The following is a 20,501-nucleotide window of genomic DNA, read 5'->3' on the forward strand; positions in this document are numbered from 1 at the left end:
CGGGCTCTGCTTGTGACTGTTTTAATGAAGACAAGGCGGGTGAGCACCCGGACTCAGGGCCCATGGACATTCAGACCCAGGCTGCGGGGCAGACACAGGATGGATGTCACAGCCTCTCAGCAACCCGAGTCCCTCCACCCTCCGGAAGGTGGGGGTTGAGGAGGGTGGGGGGGTTGAAAAGGTCCCCCCAAAATCCTTGCCCACCTGGACCCTCAGAATGTGGCCTTGCCCTGGCGGGTGTGGCTCAGCGGTTAGAGCTTCAACCCGCCCACCAAAGAATCACGGGTTCGACGATTCCCAGTCATGGGCCAATATCTTGGTTGCAGATTTGATCCCTGGCCCTGGTTGGGGCAGGTGCAGGAGGTGACCAATCGATGTGTGTGTCTCTCTCCCTCTCTCTCCGTCCCTCCCACTCTCTCTAAAAATCAGTGGAAAAAATATCCTCAGGAAAAGAAAACAAAGAATGTGGCCTTATTTGGAAACAGGGTCCTTGCAGGTGTAATTAGTTCAGCATCTGGAGGTGAGGTCACCCTGGACTTAGGGTGGGCCCTACATCCAAGGACAGGTGTCCCTGTAACAGGAAGCCCAGGGGACACAGAGACACAGCCGGTGATGACAGAGGCAGAGGGGGGGGCGACACGGCCACAGGCCCAGGGATGTGAGCCCGCAGGTGAGCAGAGGCTGGGAGAGGCGGGGGGATCTTCCCAGAGCCTTGGAGGGAGTGCAGCCCTGCCACACCTTGACTTTGGGCTCCTGGCTCCAGAACCGGGAGAGAATGGACCTCTGCTGTCCTGAGCCTCCGTCTGCGATGACTTGTCACGGAGGCTCCAGGGGACTCTCGGGGAGCAGGGCGGCGCCCACCTAGCCGGCGTCCTAGGTCCACCTGACGGAGTCAGCGTCACTCCCGCTTCCTCAGGCCCGGCCCGGCCCGGCCCTCACCGACCTGGCTGAACGGGGCAGGACAAGCAGACGCCACAGGGCAGAACAAAAGCATTTCACAGGCGAGAGAAACAAGGGATTTAGAGGCCGGGAGAGGCACAGGTTCCTCGGAATAATCAGGGGGTGCTTTATAAAGGAGAAGGTGCTTCTGAGCGATTGAAGCCTAAGTGGGGGGGGATCAGAAGCAGGAGCTTTATCAGAAATACTGACCTCCGACCACACTCACAAGGTCCTAGCCGGGCGCTCACACATGCACACGATTTCCATCAACCCCCTTGCGAATGTGACTTTGTTTTTTAATGTCTTTATTGATTTGAGAGAAAGAGAGGGAGGGAGAGGGAGAGAGAAACGTCAGTGATGAGAGTCGCTGATCGGCTGCCTCCTGCACCCCCCAGCTGGGCATCGAGCCGCAACCCGGGCCTGTGCCCCGACCGGAATCAAACCTCCGTCGCCTGGTTCATGGGTCCACGCTCTACGCTGACCGAGGCACAAATGTGACTTCTTAACAAACAATATCACTTGTCAAAATCCTTTTCAGATGAGCTTGTGAGAGAGGCGGAGGGGCTGAGGCTCTGAATCGGTGTCACCCAGGGGCTCCCCGAGCCTCCGACACCCAGAGGCACCATGTGAGGCTGCCGCCCCCATGGCCTTGCCCCACCGACCTCCCACCAGAGCGGGCGGGCTCCCTGCAGGATGTCACTCCAGCGCTTCACCTCCGCGGCGAGCTCAGGGCCAGCTCAACGGCAGTCACGGCGAGGCAGAGGGACGCCAAGGGACCTCACCCGGGACCAAGGAAAGGAAGCCCGTCTCCACGCGGTGGGTCACTGGCGACGGCAGGTGCGGGGAATGGAAAATGTGACCTCGGTGAAAATTATATCACCGGTAAGCGTGTGAGTGGATGAAGAGCCCTCAGCCTGGCGACGACCGAGAACCTGCTGTGAGAAACTTCCCCTCGGCCCCGTCACCGCCCACAGTGGGCTACGCTCCCCGAGGTCGGCTGAGCCAGCGGGTGGGACGGCACAGCTACCACCCAGCCACACGCCCGACGCGGCTGAAAAAGGCAGAGGGGCCGGCCCTGGGTGGTGTTCCCAGTGGTTAGAGCCCCAGCCTGTGCACCAAAGGGTCGTGGGTTCAATTCCCCGTCAAGGGCCTGGGTCGCAGGGTCATCCCCGGCCCGGGTCACAGGGTCATCCCCGGCCCGGGTCGCAGGGTCATCCCCGGCCCCGGTCGCAGGGTCATCCCCGGCCCGGGTCGCAGGGTCATCCCCGGCCCCGGTCGCAGGGTCATCCCCGGCCCGGGTCGCAGGGTCAGCCCCGGCCTGGGTCGGGCGGGAGGCAACCCATCAAGGTGTGTCTCCCATCGGGGTCTTTCTCCCCCCCCCCTCCTTTCCACTCTCTCTAAAAATCAATGGGAAAAATACCCTCGGGGGAGGGGATTAACCAAAAAACACACAAAATAAAACAGGGCCGTGGGATGGAGATGAGCACAGGGACAGGGGTTGGGACGGTCAATCGTCACGCCCACAGTTCTGGGGGCTGTGCAGGGAGGACACCCACCCCGGGCGGGAGTGAGAAGCGGGGGATTCCTGCCAGGGCGCGCGGCTGGCACCTGGACAGCCGGGGGCACATCAAAGCGACGCCCCGGCCACAGCAACCTCACAGCTATGAGGCCCGGGCCGAGTGAGGGCGGCTGAGGGCCCGCAGGGCCTCCCGGGCTCTCACCTGGTGTCCTGGGCCCGCCCCGCGCCCGGGGCCATGGTCAACGGCGGCGGTGAGGCTGCGCTGCACCGTGAGTCCCGGGGAATCAGCAGCCTGGAGGGGGGTCACTGGGTGGAGAGGAGAGGACTGCAGCTGACCAGGGGACGGCTGGTCACCCCTGAGCCGTTGCTGACACCTGAGCCCCGGGTGTGGCCCCCTGGAGGGTCCGCAGCCCCTGCCCAGCCCACCCCACCCCCACCCCCACCCCCACCCCCACCCAAACACCTCGGTTCCAGGGGCCGGACCCTGTATGTCCCTTAACCGGCCAGTGTGGCTGCCTCCCGCCGGTCAGTCCGAGGACGCTGTGGCCACGTCGGGCCCAGCGAACACTTGGGGACTTTAAAATGCTCCCCAGCCCACGGTCTCCTTTCCCGTCCGCTGTCCCCTGGTCCCGGCGGCACCGTGTCTCCCCCGGGGCCCCTGCCCGGCCCTGAAAACCACCAGGACACTGTCGCCCGGGGCCCTCCCCAGGGGCCTGGCCGCTCAGGCCCCCGCCGCGCCCAGCGCCCGCCTTTCCTGGCCCCCCCCCTCTGCAAAGTCCTGAAGGAGGCGCCCGGCCCCGCCCCGAGGGGAGAGGCCCCCGTTGGGAAGGGTCCCCGGGGGAGGGGCGCTCCCCTTTCTGCGCTCACAAACCCCCGGCTGCGGGGCGCGTTCTAGAACCCGGGGCGCGGGGACCCCCAGACTGTGCGAGGGCGGCGGGGCTCGGGACACGGAGGACCCCGGCCGGCCCCGCGTGGCCCTCGCGCGATGCCCACGCCCAAGGCCCGGGCGCCCCCGCGCTTCATGTGGTGCGTGTGCGACGTCCTGGGCTTCGCGTGCGCCGCGACCACGTGGCTGCTGGTGCTGAGCGCGTCGGCGCTGCTGCTGCGCGACCTGCTGCTCCCCGCGCGCGACGCGGCCTACGGCGTGGCCCACGGCGCGCTCTTCCACCTGCTGGCCTTCCTGGCGCTGGCGGCGCACCTGCGGACCATGCTCACCGACCCGGGCGCCCTGCCCGTGGGCGCGGAGCCGGGCCCGGGCGCGCCCCGCGGCCCCCGCTGCGCCCTCTGCGGCGCCGTCCAGCCGCCCCGCGCGCGCCACTGCCTCGCGTGCGGGCGCTGCATCCGCGGGATGGACCACCACTGCCCCTGGGTCAACAACTGCGTGGGCGAGGACAACCAGAAGTACTTCGTGCTGTTCGCGCTCTACGCGGCGCTGGCGGGGCTGCACCTGCTGCTGCTGCTGGGCGCGCCCGCCCTGCGCGCTCGCGGCCAGTGGGACCTGCGCGGCACCGTGGCGCCCCGCGGCTCGCTCCTCTTCCTGCTGCTCGTGGGCCTGAAGGGCTTCTTCTTCGGGGCGCTGACGCTCGCCCTGCAGGTGTACTCCATCTGCACCGACAGGACGCGCGGGGCGGCCGCCTGGGCCAACCTGCAGGACGTCCTGGGCCGCCCCGCCTCCCTGGCCTGGGTCAGCCCCTTCTCCGCCCCGGGGCCTCCGCGGGCCGGGGGCCGCCGCGAAGTGGTCTGAGGCCCCCCCACGGGGCTCTAGGGGGGCAGCGCCACCGGCTTCAAGAACAACCCCCCGCCTTTTCCCTGGGTCCGCGGGAGACCTTTGAAAGCCAGGGTGGCGCTCTGACCGCAAGGCGGGGTTGAGGACGAACAGGTACATGCACGGCGTCTGTAAATAAAGCACCGTGGATCCTTCGTGAGGCATGAGCGCCCCGCGGGTCCCCGGGGTGGCGGAGACCGAGGCGGCTGCGCGCGGGCGCCCCCTGCCGGCTGCGCTGAGTGGTGCCGGCGCCCGGCCCGGGGCTGAACCGTCCCGACGCGCTATTTTGTATCACCTGTGGGAACCGACAGGCGATACTGTATTTAGGACTCTTTGTGTTTGTGCTTATCAGGGAAACGGGCCTGTGCGTTTCTGTTCTTCCTCTTTATTATTTTATTCGCCTGATCCTGTGTCGTTTACCCCAGATCTCTCCAGCCGCGTAAAATGAGTAGGGCGGCTACGGCTCCTCTGGTATCCTCTGACCCTGTGCAGGATGGACACTTAACTGCTGCTTTAAAGTTTGGTGGAGCTCACTAGTCAAACCATCTAGGTTGGGTTCTCTTGCTTGACTTTTTATTGTGAGGTAATTGTAGGTTTTTGTGCAGTTTAAGAAGTAATAGCCCCAGCCCGCTGGCAAGGTGGCGAGTTCAACCCCCAGTAGGGGTGCGTGCAGGAGGCAACTGACCCATGTTTCTCTCTGACGCTGATGTTTCTCTCTATCTCTCGCTCTCAGTTCAATAAACATGTCTTCAGGTGAGTATTAAAAATAGTAAAAAAGAAAAGAAATAAGGGAGAGATCCTGCCCCCCCCCCCCAGCTTTCCCCAGTGGCAACACCTTGCAGGACTGTGGTTCAGTATCACAACCAGGATCTCAACATTGACGCCGCCCGCTGGCCTCATTCGATTTCCCCCTGATATTTATGCCAACAGCCCTTTATCCCTGCAGCTCGTGTGCATTAGTCCGTCTGATTCATAACGGTCCTAGACGGTGGGAAGCCGGGTGTAATTAGTCCAGATGTACAGGTGAGGAAACTGTGTTAGAAGGAGCTTAAATTATCTTCCCAAGTGAAGATGGGCCGGGGCCAGATCTAAGTTCCCTAACATCTAGCCCAGCGCTCGGTTTCCGATGCCCGGGACGCCAGGGTGGGAGACGCGGGGAGAGCGGGGACGGCCCGCTGAACTCTTTTTTGCTTGTCTAGAGGTCCAAGCCCCTCTGCGGTTTGCTGGCCCCCAGGGCCCTGCCAGAGCTGCCACCCTTCTCCGCGGCTCCACCTCCCCCCACCCCGTCTCTCCTTAATTAGCGTAGTCATTCTATGCCTTCATCGTGAAAATCACCCAGTCCGGTCTTCAGGTCCCTCAGGGGCTAATTCTTGGCCAAGTGAGGACCCGCTGAGTGTATACATTAGGACTGCGGATGTTACACCAAGTGCTGAGGTCCCAGAAAACCATGGCGTATTGTTCTTGGGTTCCAGAGAAACAACCGGAGGACCGGCTGTGAAAGTCGTGGGTTTATTAGGACTTACGGGCACACCAGTGGTGGCCGACCGGTGACGTTTGCCGCGACACCCACGGCCACCGGTGAGGTTGAACTGCTAAGTCCCATCCAGACTGGTCACACAGGTTTTATAGAGAACGGAAAACAGGAAAAGGGCATGGGGGGCCGGGAGGGAGGGGGTGCGTATTCACGAAAGCTATAGGAGATCAAACCTGCTCGCTGTTTTCCTGCATGAGGAGCCGGCCGGGCTCCGAGGCCTCACAGTCCGCTTACCGATGGCCTTCATCGTCTCCCCACGGGGTGGGAGAGGGTTGGAGCATGGGAAGGGGGCCGTGGTCCCATTTATCATTCGTGTGTGTTAAGGCAAGTCGTGAACCAAAGGTCATAGTTATAGGGCATGATGCCTTGGTCTCAGTAGAATAAAGGTCCTTCTAACAATAAGGTGTCTATACCCAGCGTGTGCTGTGCCCATGAGGGAAGGCACCGGTGGGTGGCCGGCTCCCATCCCTGCAGCAGCTCCTCTAGAGGCTCGGGGCCACCTGTCGGACGGGCTGGGAGGCCGTGTGGCGCTAACCGCAGTCCTCACTGCTCAGGCCCCAAAGGGATGAGGGAGGACACCTGAGCAGGGTCGTCCCCAGAGGCTGGCTGTCCAGCGAAAGCCGAAGGAACTCGGAGCAAGCAGCCCCGGCCTGTGGCTGCTGTTCGAAGTCACTAAGTTTGGGGGCCGCTTTGTTACTCAGCTCTTAGCCTGCACAAGGGGCCGGCCATGGTCACCAGGGTGCTGAGACTGTCCCCAGCGGCCGAGGCCACTGTCCTGACCGCCGCCTCCCAGCCAGAGCGAGAACCCCCAGCGCCTGCCGTGGGGCCCCTGCCTGGGCTGCATCCCCAGGGCCCCGAGCGAAGGAGGGACGTTGCCCTTAGCAGCCTTGGGGACAGTGACAGAGGTGAGTCACCTGCCCTGGATGGGAGGGCAAGTGGATCTGATTGCCTGGGGGTGTCGGTGTGGGGCGGAGACGGGGCGGAGACAGTGGGGGGGCACGTCCCTGCTGCCCCCCGAAATCTGATTAAAACGAGACCCCTGTTCTCCCACCAAAAAAAAAAGGGAAATTAGCTAAAAACTGGACAAGGTTTCTGAGCGGCATCTGCTGGAAGCTCAGGGCAGCAAACTCAATCAGGAGCATCTCTGGAAGCCACAAAAAATCAATCTCCTTTCTTTGCGGAAATAATGGAATTTTCCATATTTCTGCCCAGCGGTGGTGGTGGCTCCCAGGAGTGCCCTGGACACTGACAGTGCACCTGCTCGCACCGCAGGACCCGGCCTCTTCTCCCTCCCGGGCCCCAAACGCCCCGCCTGGCAGCCGGGAGGACCCGTCTCCTGAACCACCTACAGGAGCTGCTCCCGGGCTCCTGGCTGTCGGGGGCGGGACTGGGGCACTAACGGGCTTGCCCCCCAGCCCCGCGCCCCACACTCCCTGGGGAAAGCAGCCCTCCCTGCAGACCGCAGCGTCCCACACGGAGGCCAGGCCCCGGCAGTGGCAGGGAGGGGCCACGCAGCTTCTCCCCTCGGGGGCACTCGCCTGTCCCCTAAAATCCAGCCGGGAGGGCGTCTGTCCTGCCCAAGCCGGGAGTCACAGTCAGTCTGGGAGAGGGACTGAACGCTGGCCCTCCACCCCGGACACTTGGCCCTGAGGGAAGGGCAGGTGTCACTGGGTCACTGGGCAGCTGGGGACGTCTGGAAAACAGTCTCAAAATCCACCCACCCGCCAGCCACGTCGCCATCCCTGGGGTCCTGGCTACGGTGCCCAAGGCGTGTCTGGTGAGCCCTCCGGTAAGACCAGGACCCTGGAAACACCGTCTCCCCGGGCCTGCCTCCCCGGTTGGCAATTTGATTAGGAGATGGACTGGCTGACGCCCCGGCGACCGAGTGTGTAATTTACTAAAACGGAACAAAGCGTGACAAGCTGTCTCAGGCCCAGGACGACACCTGGAAAGCCTGTTGGACACGAATTGGGATTTCAAGGTTTGCAGGTATCGCAAATGAAAACCCCATGGGGTGTCGACAAGCGTTTGCCGGTTCCTCTTATTTGATCCAAATTAGTCATAAGATAGGATTAAAAATAGCTTCTACATTTTGGTGACCTTTTAAATAAGTCGTTCTGAAGAGCCTGTACTTTTTTCCAGAGATAAAATTAAATGTCCAGCCCCCAGCCCCAGGGAGTGCGCGGAAGGGATCTTGCTGCTTCTCGAGGGCTAGAGGGTCCCATCCTCCTCGGCCTTGCAGGTCTGCACCCCGGGGCCCAGCGCCCGCCAGGAGCCCAGCGCGGCGACCCCCACGGCTCTCCCCTGCCCTCCCTCTCCCTTTCTTCCTCCCGGTGAACTGGAGATTTCTGCCATCAGCCTGACCTGGTCCCTCTCTGCGAGCCACTCCCAGCGGGCGACCGTGCCCACTAGCTGTTGCCCATCGCGAACACCCCAAGCTCAGCGTCTCCAAGCCACAGACATGCCCACAGGTGTCCGGGTCTCAGCTGGGTTCGCTCAGCGTCTGAGGTCAGTGGGAGTGGGGACCCTCAGCCCTGCAGCCACGTTTGGGGGGCGGCTGGCTATGGCTGGTCTAGGATGGCCGTGACCAGGACGACTGCTCCTCCGGCGGGCAGGGCAGGCTTGGGGACAGCACGCGTGTGCAGGGCCTCCTGAGACCCATCCTCAGAGCTTGTCCCTGGGCTGTAGTCTGCTGGCCAAAGCAGGTCACCCATCTGGCCCAGATTAAAGAGAGGAAGATAGAGGCTGTCGCTTCTGGGGGGAGCTGGAAAGTGGGGAATCAAAGGTCGTGGATCCTGGGGGACCTTTCCCCAGGTTGTCCATGCCACCCGTCTGCCTGGGCGTGTGGCTCTGACTCCTGGCCGCCGCTATCCTCTCCCCAACCTGTCTGACCAGACCTGCTGGGGGACAGGCACCCCCCCAACCAGCCTCCACCCCCGAGGCTATGCGGGCAGCTGGCTGGGGGAGCCAGACACGTAGGGGAAGCCGCTGTCCAGACACATTTCAAGGCCAAGCCTGTGAAGACAGGCATCGAGTCTACGCTCTAAAAGCCCCGTTTGCTTAACTCGAGGGCCTTCCGCTTTTAACCAGCTGATCCGTGGACACGTCTCCCCACGGAGGACACGCCGTGTCCCACGTGGCTCTGTGGTCTGCCCAGCGGCACCCCTCAGGCCCCGAAAGGAGAAGTTAGCTCTGGTGCTGTGGAGGTAAGTGATCCCTTGTTTCCGACGGGCGACCAGTAACCCACTCGGCGGCTGGGCTCCCGCTAGCGCTCCGTGGGCCCGGGCCCTCCCCTGCATTCGGTGCCCCCGTGTCTCGCTAACCAGATCATTACCGCGGACGCGCTCCTCACGGGAGCCTTTCGCAGGGATATGTGCTCAATTAACCCACAGTATTTATTTCAGCTTCACAGGTGAGGGCTTTTATATTAAATGTCAATAACCATGTTTAATTTGTGTGTTTAACCCTGGGCTTGAGGACAAAAGAGAGAGGAGAAAACATGTTAATGAGAACGCGGGTGGAGAGGCCGACGCCTGCCCGCCGGTCCGGTTTCCCAGGACGGGTGCAAGGCGCTTGCGGCAGGTGGGGGCCCCTGGCAGTGCCGGGCGGAGCCTGGAGCTCAGTCACTCTGAAGCTTCCTCGGCCTCCGTCTCCCGGCCGTGCGCGTCCAGCGGGTTTTCCGGCGACTCCGTGGCCATCTGGGTCCCGTCTTCTGTGAACGCCGCTGATGTGGCCTCTGGTTCTGCCTCCGTCCCTTACGTGTCGGGCTGGGGGCTGGGTCCCGAGGCCGGACCCCCTGGCTTGGGAAGGAACGATGGTGGACTCAGTTCTCGGGTGGTGAGGCGAGGTGAGGGAGACGCGGGAGGCGAGCGCTCCGCCTTCCCCTCCTGGCCGGCCGCTGCCCACCCGCGGGCACCTCCCGCCCGGCAGCCCCTGCAGGAGCCGGCGTCCCCTCTGTCCAGTTGCAAGGATTCCCTCTGAGCTTATCCTGAAAACTGGTTTCACCAGGGAGGGGAGCTTAAAATTTACCGAATTCCTTACGAACCCTGTTCTGTGTTCTTGCTTAACATGTTACATAAATGGGACCCGTTTGTTTGCTATTGTCACATGTTATAACATCCTGCTAAGTTCTATTCACGCTCCCCTGTCTGGGCCAGGGTCACCCCCAAAGGCTGGGGGCCCATCCTGACCCCCATGGTGGGACCCCTCTCGTCCCCCCTCCAGCTGATGGTCTCACGGCAAAGACTAAGTCGCAGTGACTGGCTGAGGGCAGCCGAGCGCCTGAGGAGAGGGGCCAGCCTCTGGGGACCCCCGGGAGGAGGTGGCCAGCTTGAGGGCTTGCGAGGGAGCAGGGTGGGCAGGAGACCCCACACGTGAGAATCGGCAACCAGTCCCCCCCCCCAGAACTCACGATTCCCGCAGGAGGGGCGCTGGCCGAGGTCCCGACCAGCCCATTCAGGCTGCGTGGGGGCAGCCGGCAGGGCAGGGGGAACAGTTAGCCATAGACTCAGGTGCCCGATGTGCTGCCAGCAGGGAACGTGGACCTGGAGACAGTGGGGCTCAGGTGGCCCCGTCACACGGGCTGAGATCCCACACAGCCCCTGGTTCTCAGGGACCAGAGGGACCAGGGGGGTTTGGGGCCAGGCCCTGTCCAGAGACTGGGGGACTCGGCTGTCTCCACCCACTGCCACTGAATTACCAGCAAACCCCCAGGCCGCTGGCTTCTTTCCCACTCAGGTGAGGCGCCCGCGAGGCTCGAGCCAGCCGAGCCCTGCAGCTCCAGCCAGGGGCAGTGCCCAACTGGACAGAGCGGCCAGCTGTGGCGCACGAGCCGGAGGTTCCCACCTCATGGAGAGAAGGACCGCGGATGGATGAACAATGAGCGTCCTTGAGAGAGACAGCAGCGAGGAGCACAGGACGGCGGCCTTGGGTCTGGCAGGGGAAGGAAAAGCCAGTGGTGCTGGGCAGCCTTGCTGGCTGCGGTTCAATGAAATAAATCATTTTTCTGAAACACAGACCTTCCCAGACCTAGACCGGGTGTCGATGTGCAGGAGTGAGCTCCCCGTCAGCTCTGTGACTTCCCAGCTGGCAGACTTCCACCCAAGTTAGGCCACAAAGGCCGGTGGGCTCTCCCTGTGCAGCATGTGGACCTCCCCGGGCCCTGCTGGATGACCTCGGGTTCCTGTCCAGGCCGCTGTGACCTCCCCCAAGGCCACACTTGCTGACCCGTGAAGCCAGTCCTGACGCTGGGGCCAGGTTCCTGCCACTGTCGCAGGGAGTAGCTTGCAGCTGTGTGTATCGGCTCACAGCTTCGACCGAGCCTGGTTATTCATATCCTCTCCCCAAACGGAAATATAAGGGAATGTGTTCGCAATCTTGACTTTCATAAAACGCCGGGCGAGGCCAAATGGAAGTCGGCTTCCAAACGATCACAGATTTCGGATCTGGAAACTCAGTTCGCATTCAGCTGTAAATATCATTTAGAGCAAATCTCTTGTTTTGTAAAAAGAAGCTGCATGTTGACAAATTTCTCCGCCTCAAATTCTGGAGGGATTTTAAAGGCTCCCAGGGTCCGTGTTCCACCTCGGGGGGGCTGGTGCAGGGCTGGTGCAGGGCGGGGCCCGTGGGTCACAGCTCCCAGGACACTGACAGGGCAGCCGTCACTCCCAGTGCCCAGGCAGCAGAGCCTGGAGGCCCCGAGGCCCCCAGAACCGGGAGAGCAGACCTGTCCTCCCCCTGGGCTACCAGCCCCTCCCTCATTAGCTGACAGGAAAGCTTCCCCTGCCCCCACCCCCTGAGCCCCAGCACCCAGCTCAAGTGACATTCGGTGTCATTTATGGGCTAAGGGGGAGACCTGCACACAGAGGACACCTCCCCCTGCCAGTAGCCCACCTGCTGCCCCAGATCCTCACTGTGTGACCCACAGTGAGTCACTTAACCTCTCTGGGCCTCAGAGTCCACGCCAGTAAAATAAAATGGTCCATGAACAGAAGTGGATACATGGAGATTGACAGAGACAGACAGAGACAGAGGGAGAGACAGAGAGATAGACAGAGACAGAGGAGACACAGAGAGGGGGGGAGGACATACAGTTCACACACATGCAGGGCCTCATCTCCAGGCGAACGACCAGTCGGCAACGTATGTGCACGAGTCAGAGAGACAGGCCGCGCCTCCCAGCTTCTGCCCTTCAGTCTTTAAAATTATGGTTTGTAATTAGCAGAGACTTTTAACTTAAAAAAAAGAGTAATAAGACATTTGTTTCCAAACTAATTGCAAATATGGCCATAATTGGAAATGCAGCCCCGTACTGACGATCGCTTGGGCAGGCTGGGAAAGGTCGTGCCTGCGAGGCGTCCGCGGGCCTCGGGCCTCGGCGCCGCCTCTCAGCTCCGGGCCGAAGCTAAATCCCGTCAGACACGCCCGCCTGCCCCTGCCTCCCAGGGACCGCGAGGAGACTTTATTATAGTTCCCATTTTTAAGCTGTCGCGTCATTTAACACTGTTATCAAGACAGAGACGCAGACACGTCCCTCGGGGTCAGAGGATCGATACCCACGGCTCATACTCCCCGGGCAGCACCGAAATGAAAAGCTGAAGACACATTCATCAACGTGAATGAATCCAGGACGTGGCGCTGAGTGGGCAAAGGTGAGAAAGGGATCCTACAATATGCTCCCATTTGTGCAGATTGTTACAGCACACAGAACATTACGCACTGTCCGCGGCTAAATGTCAGCCTTCGGAGGACACGTCAGCACGCGTGGGAGTGACAGGCCGCGTCAGACGAGTGGAAACACATTAAAGTGAAACACAGGGCAAGCCAACGCAGAGGCCCAGAGCGTTAACATTGATCACCTGGGGGGTGGGCACGTCAGTTTCTATTATCTAATATTCTCTACTTTCTGTATAACTGAAATATTTCATTAACATTTTAAGGAACATAGAAGCCTACTAGCATAAATTCACACTATGGTGTAAATGACTGACATCTATTTGTACTAGAGGCACTTTGGCTGTGGCGAGAGAGAACCCATGAAGCACCCAGAACGCTGCCTGGAGGCACAATCCTGGCATCAGAGCTGTGCCCCCTCCCCTAGGACTCACTGTATTCCTGGACTCTCGGCCACCAAGCTGTCATCAGGCGTCACACGGACCCTGACTCCATCTCTGACAACACTGGGCGGGACTCGGGTACTGGAATGTGGAAAGAGCCAACTTCTCAGGCCCCCTCCGGCCTCCAGGATGCTGGCTGCCCCCCCACACACCACCCTGAGCCCCTCCCATGCAGCTCTGTCTGTCCCCAGCCCACACCAGCTTCTGTGCTCCCTCCCCAGGCATCACCAGGACCCCCATGCCTGGGGCTGTTTGCTGCACTGATTCTGTACCCCAGGCCCCAGCTGGATGCGGTGGGGACATCCCCAGCTTGGCCCCGCCCTCAGGGCCACAGTCTGGGGAAAGATGAGTGTGAATCAGTCCTGATCAGTGATCCACTCCCCTGATGTGGGCTCTGAGGTTGCTCTAGGGAATTGGGGGCGCTCTCAGGGAGCCGGGAAGCAGGGGTTGAGGGACGAGAGGACCCCAGCAGGCACTCTGGCTGGCCGGGCAGCTTCACCCGAGCTGGGATCCAGGACGCTGCATTCACTCCTCCACAGGCCCCCAGAGACAGGGGGCTCTGTCTTCCACACTCCAGGCCCTGCACCCCCAGGCTGGGCTCCCTGCGGGAAGGGAGGGGGCTGGACTTCACCCACCCACCCCCAGTGTCCCCCAACCACCCACAGGGTCTCAGCAGACGCGGACACCATCAGCCTGCACCACCCCACCCTGGAGGCCGGGCCATGCCCACTGGCCCACGGATGGGTGGGGGGGAGTATCTGATTCCACAGCATCCCCTCCCACCCTGGGGGGCTCCAGATCAGAAAGAAAACCCAGAACATGCCCAGCTTGGGTGTCAAGACCCCCATGGAACCTGTGAGAAGGGAAAGAGTTGCCCCAACCCCCGACCTGCACCCCCAGCCCAGAGTCTCAGCCCCCAGGTCCTGTTCTTTACCAAGCTATTAATTAATAATCAGCACCCTTTCAAAATCCAAGGACATGTCTCGCTTCCGCCCAAAATTATTACTTAAACTTTTCCTGTTGAATATTTTATGTTTTTCTCCCAAACTTTGGATTCACAGAAATCAGCCTTGGTCTGAGGCCGGGCACCTTGGCGTGAACTCGGCCAGCAAAGAGCATGCCTGCCATCTGGTGGCCGTGTGGGGGTGATGCCAGCGGCTGGGAAAGAGCTCGGCAGGGGGTGCAGATACCCAGACACAGGCCCTCCCTGCCGGCCAGGCCAGCTCCTCGACGCTGCAGGAAACACCCGCAACCTGAAACGCTTTCCCGAAGGGCCTGGGAGGCTCCGCCTGCAGCCCACCCCACCCTTCCCTTGGCTTCCTGCTGTCCCCCTGGGAATAGAGGCCCCCCAGACTCAGGCACTGGGTATGAAATGAGAGACCCTGGGAACCTGGGGAGGGCTCTGGGAGACCCCCAGGCAAAGAGGCTGGAGGAGAGAGGATATTGGATCCATCCCTGCACCCCTACTTCCTACTGGACCTCAAACCCTGTAAGCCTTCTCTGAATGGCCCGGGTCCCAGCAAGGCCCAAGCACAGGACAAGGGCAGGGCCACGCTAGACAGTCTCAGGGTCCCGTCCCTCCCCAGGCCCCAGGGGAGGCTGTGGACCCTGAGGGGCCCTGCAGGAAAGCGAATCTGTGATCTCTGGTCAGGTGACATCAGGTCAGACCAAGCTGTGGGGACCCGGGGGCGGAGGAGGGTCTCCCGGCAAAGCGAGCCTCCGCCCCAGAAACTCCGTCTTCCCTGCCGAGTGACCCCAACTTTCTTCTCCCCTTTATGTTCAGATCAGCTACTTTAGATAAATTCAAGATCCTGCGTATCTTTTGATGCCCTTTCTTGCTTTTAAACAAAATTTGTTTCTGTTAGTAAAAGTTGCTGCATAGGCCTCGCAATTAAGAAAATCCTCCTTAAATAGACCCGGAGCAATGTTAGGATGTGTTCTGGCAAAACCCACCACTGACGGGGTTGGGCCCGAGCACTCAGACCAGACCACAGTCCCAGATCCCAGGGGGACGCCTGCTCACCGGCCGCCCACTGCACGCGGTGTCTGCAGGAGGCAGATGGAGGCCGCAGGAGCGACCTCAGACGGCTGTCCTCGCGGAGTCCCTGGCTCTCCTGGCGCCCTGGGAGCAGCTGGGGACAGAGGGCCTGACCGGCTGGAGAGGTGAGACTAGACTGGGAATTCTCTGGCAGTGGCTTCTGAAGGCCAAGCAGACCAGAGGAGGCCCCCTGGGGCAGGGACTCTGGAGGCCCCAAGGGGCCAGGGGCAAAGAGGGAGGAGGGAGCCCCTGCCACCCCCTCCCAGCCAGCAGAGACATCCCACAAGGCCCAAGCCCTGCCGTCACCGTGCCCCCAGCGGGATCTGAGGAGCCCCTCTCCCCGCAAGCCCCCGCTGAACAGTGAACCCAGAAACTGAGCCCCTCGGCTCCCACAGACCTGTTCTCAGGACGGATCATTTGAAAACAATCATATACTAAAGGCACTGACTTAGGTTTCCACAGACAGGCTACCAACCTGTGATCACTGGCAGTAACTGAGAAATTGAAATCGCTGCTGTTACAAAGCTGGACGTGGACCACTAACTGGGTCTTAATTTCTAATGACAGCTTGCACCCAAAGCCGTCCCCAGGCCCCAGGAGGTGTGGAGCCGAGAGTGACCCATATGAGGGCGGCTCAGAGGCTGGAACAAGGTTAGAGCCAGCGGCTGTCTGGATTCTGGGTGGTGGACGATTGGATATTCAGAGAGACAAGCAGGTGGGGGCAGGATTGGCCTGGACACCACCCAGAGGCAACAACAAGCCTGGTGGCCCTCACAGGAAGAGAACCATCCCAGACAGCTTGTCACCCCAGGACCCTCCAGCTTGGGGATCTTCCCTGCCCTCCCTGGCTCCCCCAAGAAGGGGCCATACTTCTGATCAGCCGGACAGAGGGTCTGAGCCTCGGGAAGGCAGCCTCAGGCCACCCTCAAATCTCCCTTGGAGAATTTCTCTGTAGCCTCCGAATTTTCCTTGGTGTGATTTTTCTTCACGTGCTTGGAAATTGTTGAGCTTGTTAGGTATGTGGGTTTATACTTTTCATGGAATGGGGAAAATCTGGAGCCATTACTTCTTCAAAAAGTAGAAAACATCAAGCGATGACAAGGTGAGGCTGCTCGGTGTCTCTGACATTGCTCGGGGGACAGACTGGCATTTGCCGCAAAGTCAAACACACGCTTGCCCCACCCTCTGCCACCCCCGTCCTGGGTACTGGCCAGAGAGAATGAGATGACAGGCCCTCTAGGTGACCTGTAAGTGGAGACAACCCCAAAGTAATGAACGGACGAAAAACAGTACCGTTCTGTGCCATAGGGTGCTTCTCAGCTATGAGAGAGCATTTTCTGCACCTGCAGACACCATCACTGTCGGTATTTGTATGATATTATCCCACGTGGGCTTTCTTTTGTAGCCTGTTGGGGTGATGGGTTCCACTGGCTGATACTGGAGGTTGAACCAGCCTTGCATTCCTGGGATAAATCCCACCTGGTCGCGTCCTGGTGTGTTCTTTCTGTACATTGTTGGATTTCAGCTGCTACTGTTTAGTTGGGGATTTTCGCTTCTGTGTCCATGAGAAATGCTGGTCTGCAGTCGTCTTTTCTGTTCATGCATTTGTCTTGCTGTCGGGGGAATGTGGCCTCATAGAACCAGTTACGAAAGGTTCCCTCTGCTTTCATTCTCTGGAACAGATTGTATGGAATTGGTACAATTTCCCTTAAATGTTTGGTAGAATCTTTCAGTCAAGTCATCTGGGCCCTGGTCTCTCTGTTTTGGAAGGTTATTGATGATTGATTCAATGTCTTTGATAGATACAGGCCTATTCGGACTGTTTTTCTCCTCGGGTGATTTTGATAGGTTGTGTCGCTCAAGAAATTGGCTCATTTTATCTAAATTTTGCAATTTTCTGGCATAGAGTTTATAATATCCCTTTATCATCTTTTTAATATCCATGGGCTCTGTAGTGATGGCTCATCTTTTTGATAATAGTAATTTTTGCCCCTCTCTTTTTCTTATTAGCCTGGCTGAAGGTTTATCCATTACATTGATCTTTTTAAAGGTCAATAGCTTTTACTTTCATTGATTTTCTCTATTGTTTCCCATTTCCAGTTTCATGGACTTCTTTTGTTTTCCCTTCTGCTTACTGTGGATTTGATGAGCCTAACATTTCACTTAGTTCAAAATATTTTATTTTTTTTTTAACATATCTTTATTGATTTCAGAGAGAGGAAAGGAGGGGGGGAGAGAGAGATAGAAACATCAATGATGAGAGAGTCATTGATCAGCTGCCTAGCCTGCAGCCCAGGCATGTGCCCCGACCGGGAATCGAACCCTGATCTCCTGGATCCTAGGTTGATGCTCAACTGCTGAGCCACGCCCAGCCGGGCCAAAATATTTTTAAATTTCTTTTAAGACTTTTCTTTGCCTATGTGCTGTTTGTTCCCCAAATATTTGGGGACTTTCTGGCTTTCTCTTGTGGGTTTCTGGTTTACTCCCATTGTGTCTGAGAGCAGGCTTTGTATGACTCCATTGTTTTAAATTCGTTCAGGAGTGTTTATGGCCCAGAATGTGATCTGTCTCAGTGACTGTTCGTGAGCTTGAGAAGCATATGGTTCTGCTGTTGCTGGATGGAGGCATCTGTAGATGTCCACTCCATCCAGTTGACTGTTGAGTTCAACTGTGTCTTTATCACTCTCTCCTTCTGGGTCTGTCACTACTAACAGAGGGGCTGCAGCCATGAACTGTAGCAGAGGGCTTGTCTGCTTTTCCTGGCAGCCTACCAGGTTCTGCCTCATGTATTTCTATGCTCTGTTGTTAGACACATACACATCGCCATTTGCCAAAGAAGGGGAGGGCATTCCAGGGAGAGGCCATAGGAAGAACCAAGGCCCAGAGGTTTGGTGGGGAGAGGCGAGGTTGGACAGTTTGGCCAACCCAGCAAGGGGTGCCTTGGACCTATCCTTCCCCGGGGTGCACGTGGAACCAGGGCTGTGGGGCTCAGACCACCTGGTGAGTCTCACCTGAAGGGCGTGGCAGACACAGGCTGGGGAGGTCCCATGACCCACATCCTGGCATCCACACCTTTCTGTGGTGCCCTCCCCCTGGTGGTGGGTGGGACCTGTGGCTGGCCTGTAACCAAGAGAACGGGGTAAGAGTGATGGGTGCATGTGATACATCACGGGGGACCCCATCTTGCCGAGTTGTCGAGGGAACAAAGCAGCCACACTGAAGGAGGCCGCCTGCCCGTCAGCCCTGTGGGACCTGTCCCCTGGTTGCCAGGCCCGAGGGAGCCGAGCGGCGCGGGCATGGCCAGCATCACCCAGCTGTTCGACGACCTGTGCGAGGCCCTCCTGCCCCCTGCCAAGGCTCTCCTGGGCCAGCGCAGCCTGAGCCGCAGGCGGGCGAAGCAGAGCCTCAAGAGGGTGGCCTACAATGCCCTCTTCACAAACCTTTTCCAAGACGAGACTCCCAAGCTGCAGCCTGACCTCTCAAGACTCCCGGTGAAAAACAAGATCCTCATGCTGTCCTTTGACTTGAGAGTGGGGGGCCTGGGCCCCGAGGCTGACCGTCTGGAGGAGCTTGTGGGGCAACTCGAAGCAGCCCCTTGCTGTCCGCTGGTGGAGGTGGGGTCGGCTCTGGACCTGCTGGTTCAGCTGGCGGGCACTGGGCCCCCTCAAGTTCTGCCCCGAAAACGGGACTACTTCTTAAACAACAAGCATGTCGGGAGAAACGTGCCCTACAGCGGCTACGACTGCTACGACCTGAGTGTGTTTGAGATGGATGTTCAGTCTCTGATCTCCAGAGAGGAGTATTTATGTCAGGACATGATCCAGAAAGCGCTTCAGGTGATGGAGGCGACGCCGGGCACTGGCCTGCCCACTGCCCGGCTCTTCTCTTACGGTGACCCTTACGGTGACAGGTTTGAGAGAGACACCCGGGTCTCGCTCTTCGGAGCCCTTCAGCATCCCACACAGGACCAGAGGTGGCCTGGAAAGAAACTGCAGCCACAGTCTTACAACCAAAGGAACTGAGCCGTGCCATCAACGTGAGCACGGAGGCCAGTCCTCCCCAGCCAAGCTCCCCACGAGACCACCGCCTGGCTGCCACCTTGACCATGGCCACGTGTGACCTGAGGGTCCATAGGCACCGTGAGATACTAATGTGTATAGCCTGAGCCACTGCCTCCATGGTTTCTGTTTCACAGCAAAGGACAACCAACAGCAGCTCGTGCACGATCTCCGGGCCTAGGGTTCCAGTGCCATGGCCTCTGGGGAGCTTTGCAGCCGAGTCCAGAGGACAGCGTGGCCAACACCAAGAGGCCATATCACAGCCACTCAACACCCACAGACCCAGAGCTGCTGCAAGTGGGGCTCATTCCTGAGACCTCTGGGGAGGAAATGGGGTGGAGAGCGTGAGGATCATCCCTGTGAGAGGAGTGGCGAGCACGGGTGGGCAGCGGGGCGGTGGGGGCCCCACAAGGCCATGGTGCGTGGTTCCCTGGCCCCTGCGACCCCCCCCAGCTCCAGCTCCTGGCTCCTGGGCCACTTCTTGGGGATAGTCAGTGTGAGTGTGACAGCAAACACCATCCAGAACGTGATTTAATTAAGAGATGACAATGGAATCAAGAATTGTGTTGAGTCTGGGTAATGGCTCTGAACATCAGCCGAGCCCGGCAATCACTTGAAGCCGGGGTACTAATGCATCATAACACATTGTTTGGGGGGGGGGGGGGGGGAATTATATTTTTCAAATGCCTTCAAACTTTTTTCTCCACGGTCTCAGTTTCTCCAGCCTCAATGCTGATTAGTTCCAGCTAAATATGTCTTTCCTCATTAAAAGAAAAGATCATGCATTTTATTTTCAATTAACTCGCAGGAATCTATCAGGAGTAATCGGCTGAAACTCATCACTCACAATCCAATTTCTCAAATTGCCAGGAGCTGGGAGGGCTGGTCCCGGGGGCCTGGCCGTGCTGGCTGGGAGAGCCGCACACCCCTGCTTTCTCTAGGCCAGGCTGCTGTGTGCACAGGCCCCCAAAAGAGAACTGGGGAGGGCCCCCATCACCACTTCTGAGTCCCCCGTCCTGCCCCACCCACCGGTCCCCTCCGTCTCCAAGCCACACAGCGGGCCTGGCTGGCAGGACACGGGACCGACCACCCACTCAGAGGGCCAGCTCCCGGAACGTGTGTGGAGCTCCCGTGCAGAGGTCCGGCCTCTGTACCCAGCGAGACTGGGACTAGTCTGGGGCCAGTGGTCTGTGGGTCTCGGCCCCACATCCTCAGGGGGCATCTGACAGGGGCCTGCCGGGTGGGCTATTGGCACATGGCCTGTGTTGTGTCTCTGGAAGGGATGTCCCCTGCACCCCGTGGTCCTATCCGGCCTCCAAGAGCTCCTCCTTTCTCCAATTACTCCTGCAGTGCAGGCACCTGCAGGCAGAGGTGACGACCGTGATAGCGCAGGATGCCTGGAATGAGGCCAGTCCTGCACCAGGTTGCCCCGAATCTCAGCCACTAAGACTTTGCCATGAACTCTCGGCATCCAGTACCTGCAAACAGTGCTTCCTCCACACCTCATTCTGAGAGCCACGCAAAGTGGCCAGC

At 59.5% G+C, this 20,501-nt stretch overlaps 1 pseudogene; it reads left to right on the forward strand.

Annotated features, from left to right (window-relative positions):
- The first annotated feature begins 3,443 nt into the window (after nt 1-3,443).
- Nucleotides 3,444-4,202, forward strand: LOC148093959 (palmitoyltransferase ZDHHC3 pseudogene; annotated as a pseudogene).
- The last annotated feature ends 16,299 nt before the right edge of the window (nt 4,203-20,501 follow it).

The sequence above is a fragment of the Miniopterus natalensis genome, chromosome 2 (assembly GCF_054644295.1).
Source record: "Miniopterus natalensis isolate mMinNat1 chromosome 2, mMinNat1.hap1, whole genome shotgun sequence".
Lineage (NCBI taxonomy): Eukaryota > Metazoa > Chordata > Mammalia > Chiroptera > Miniopteridae > Miniopterus > Miniopterus natalensis.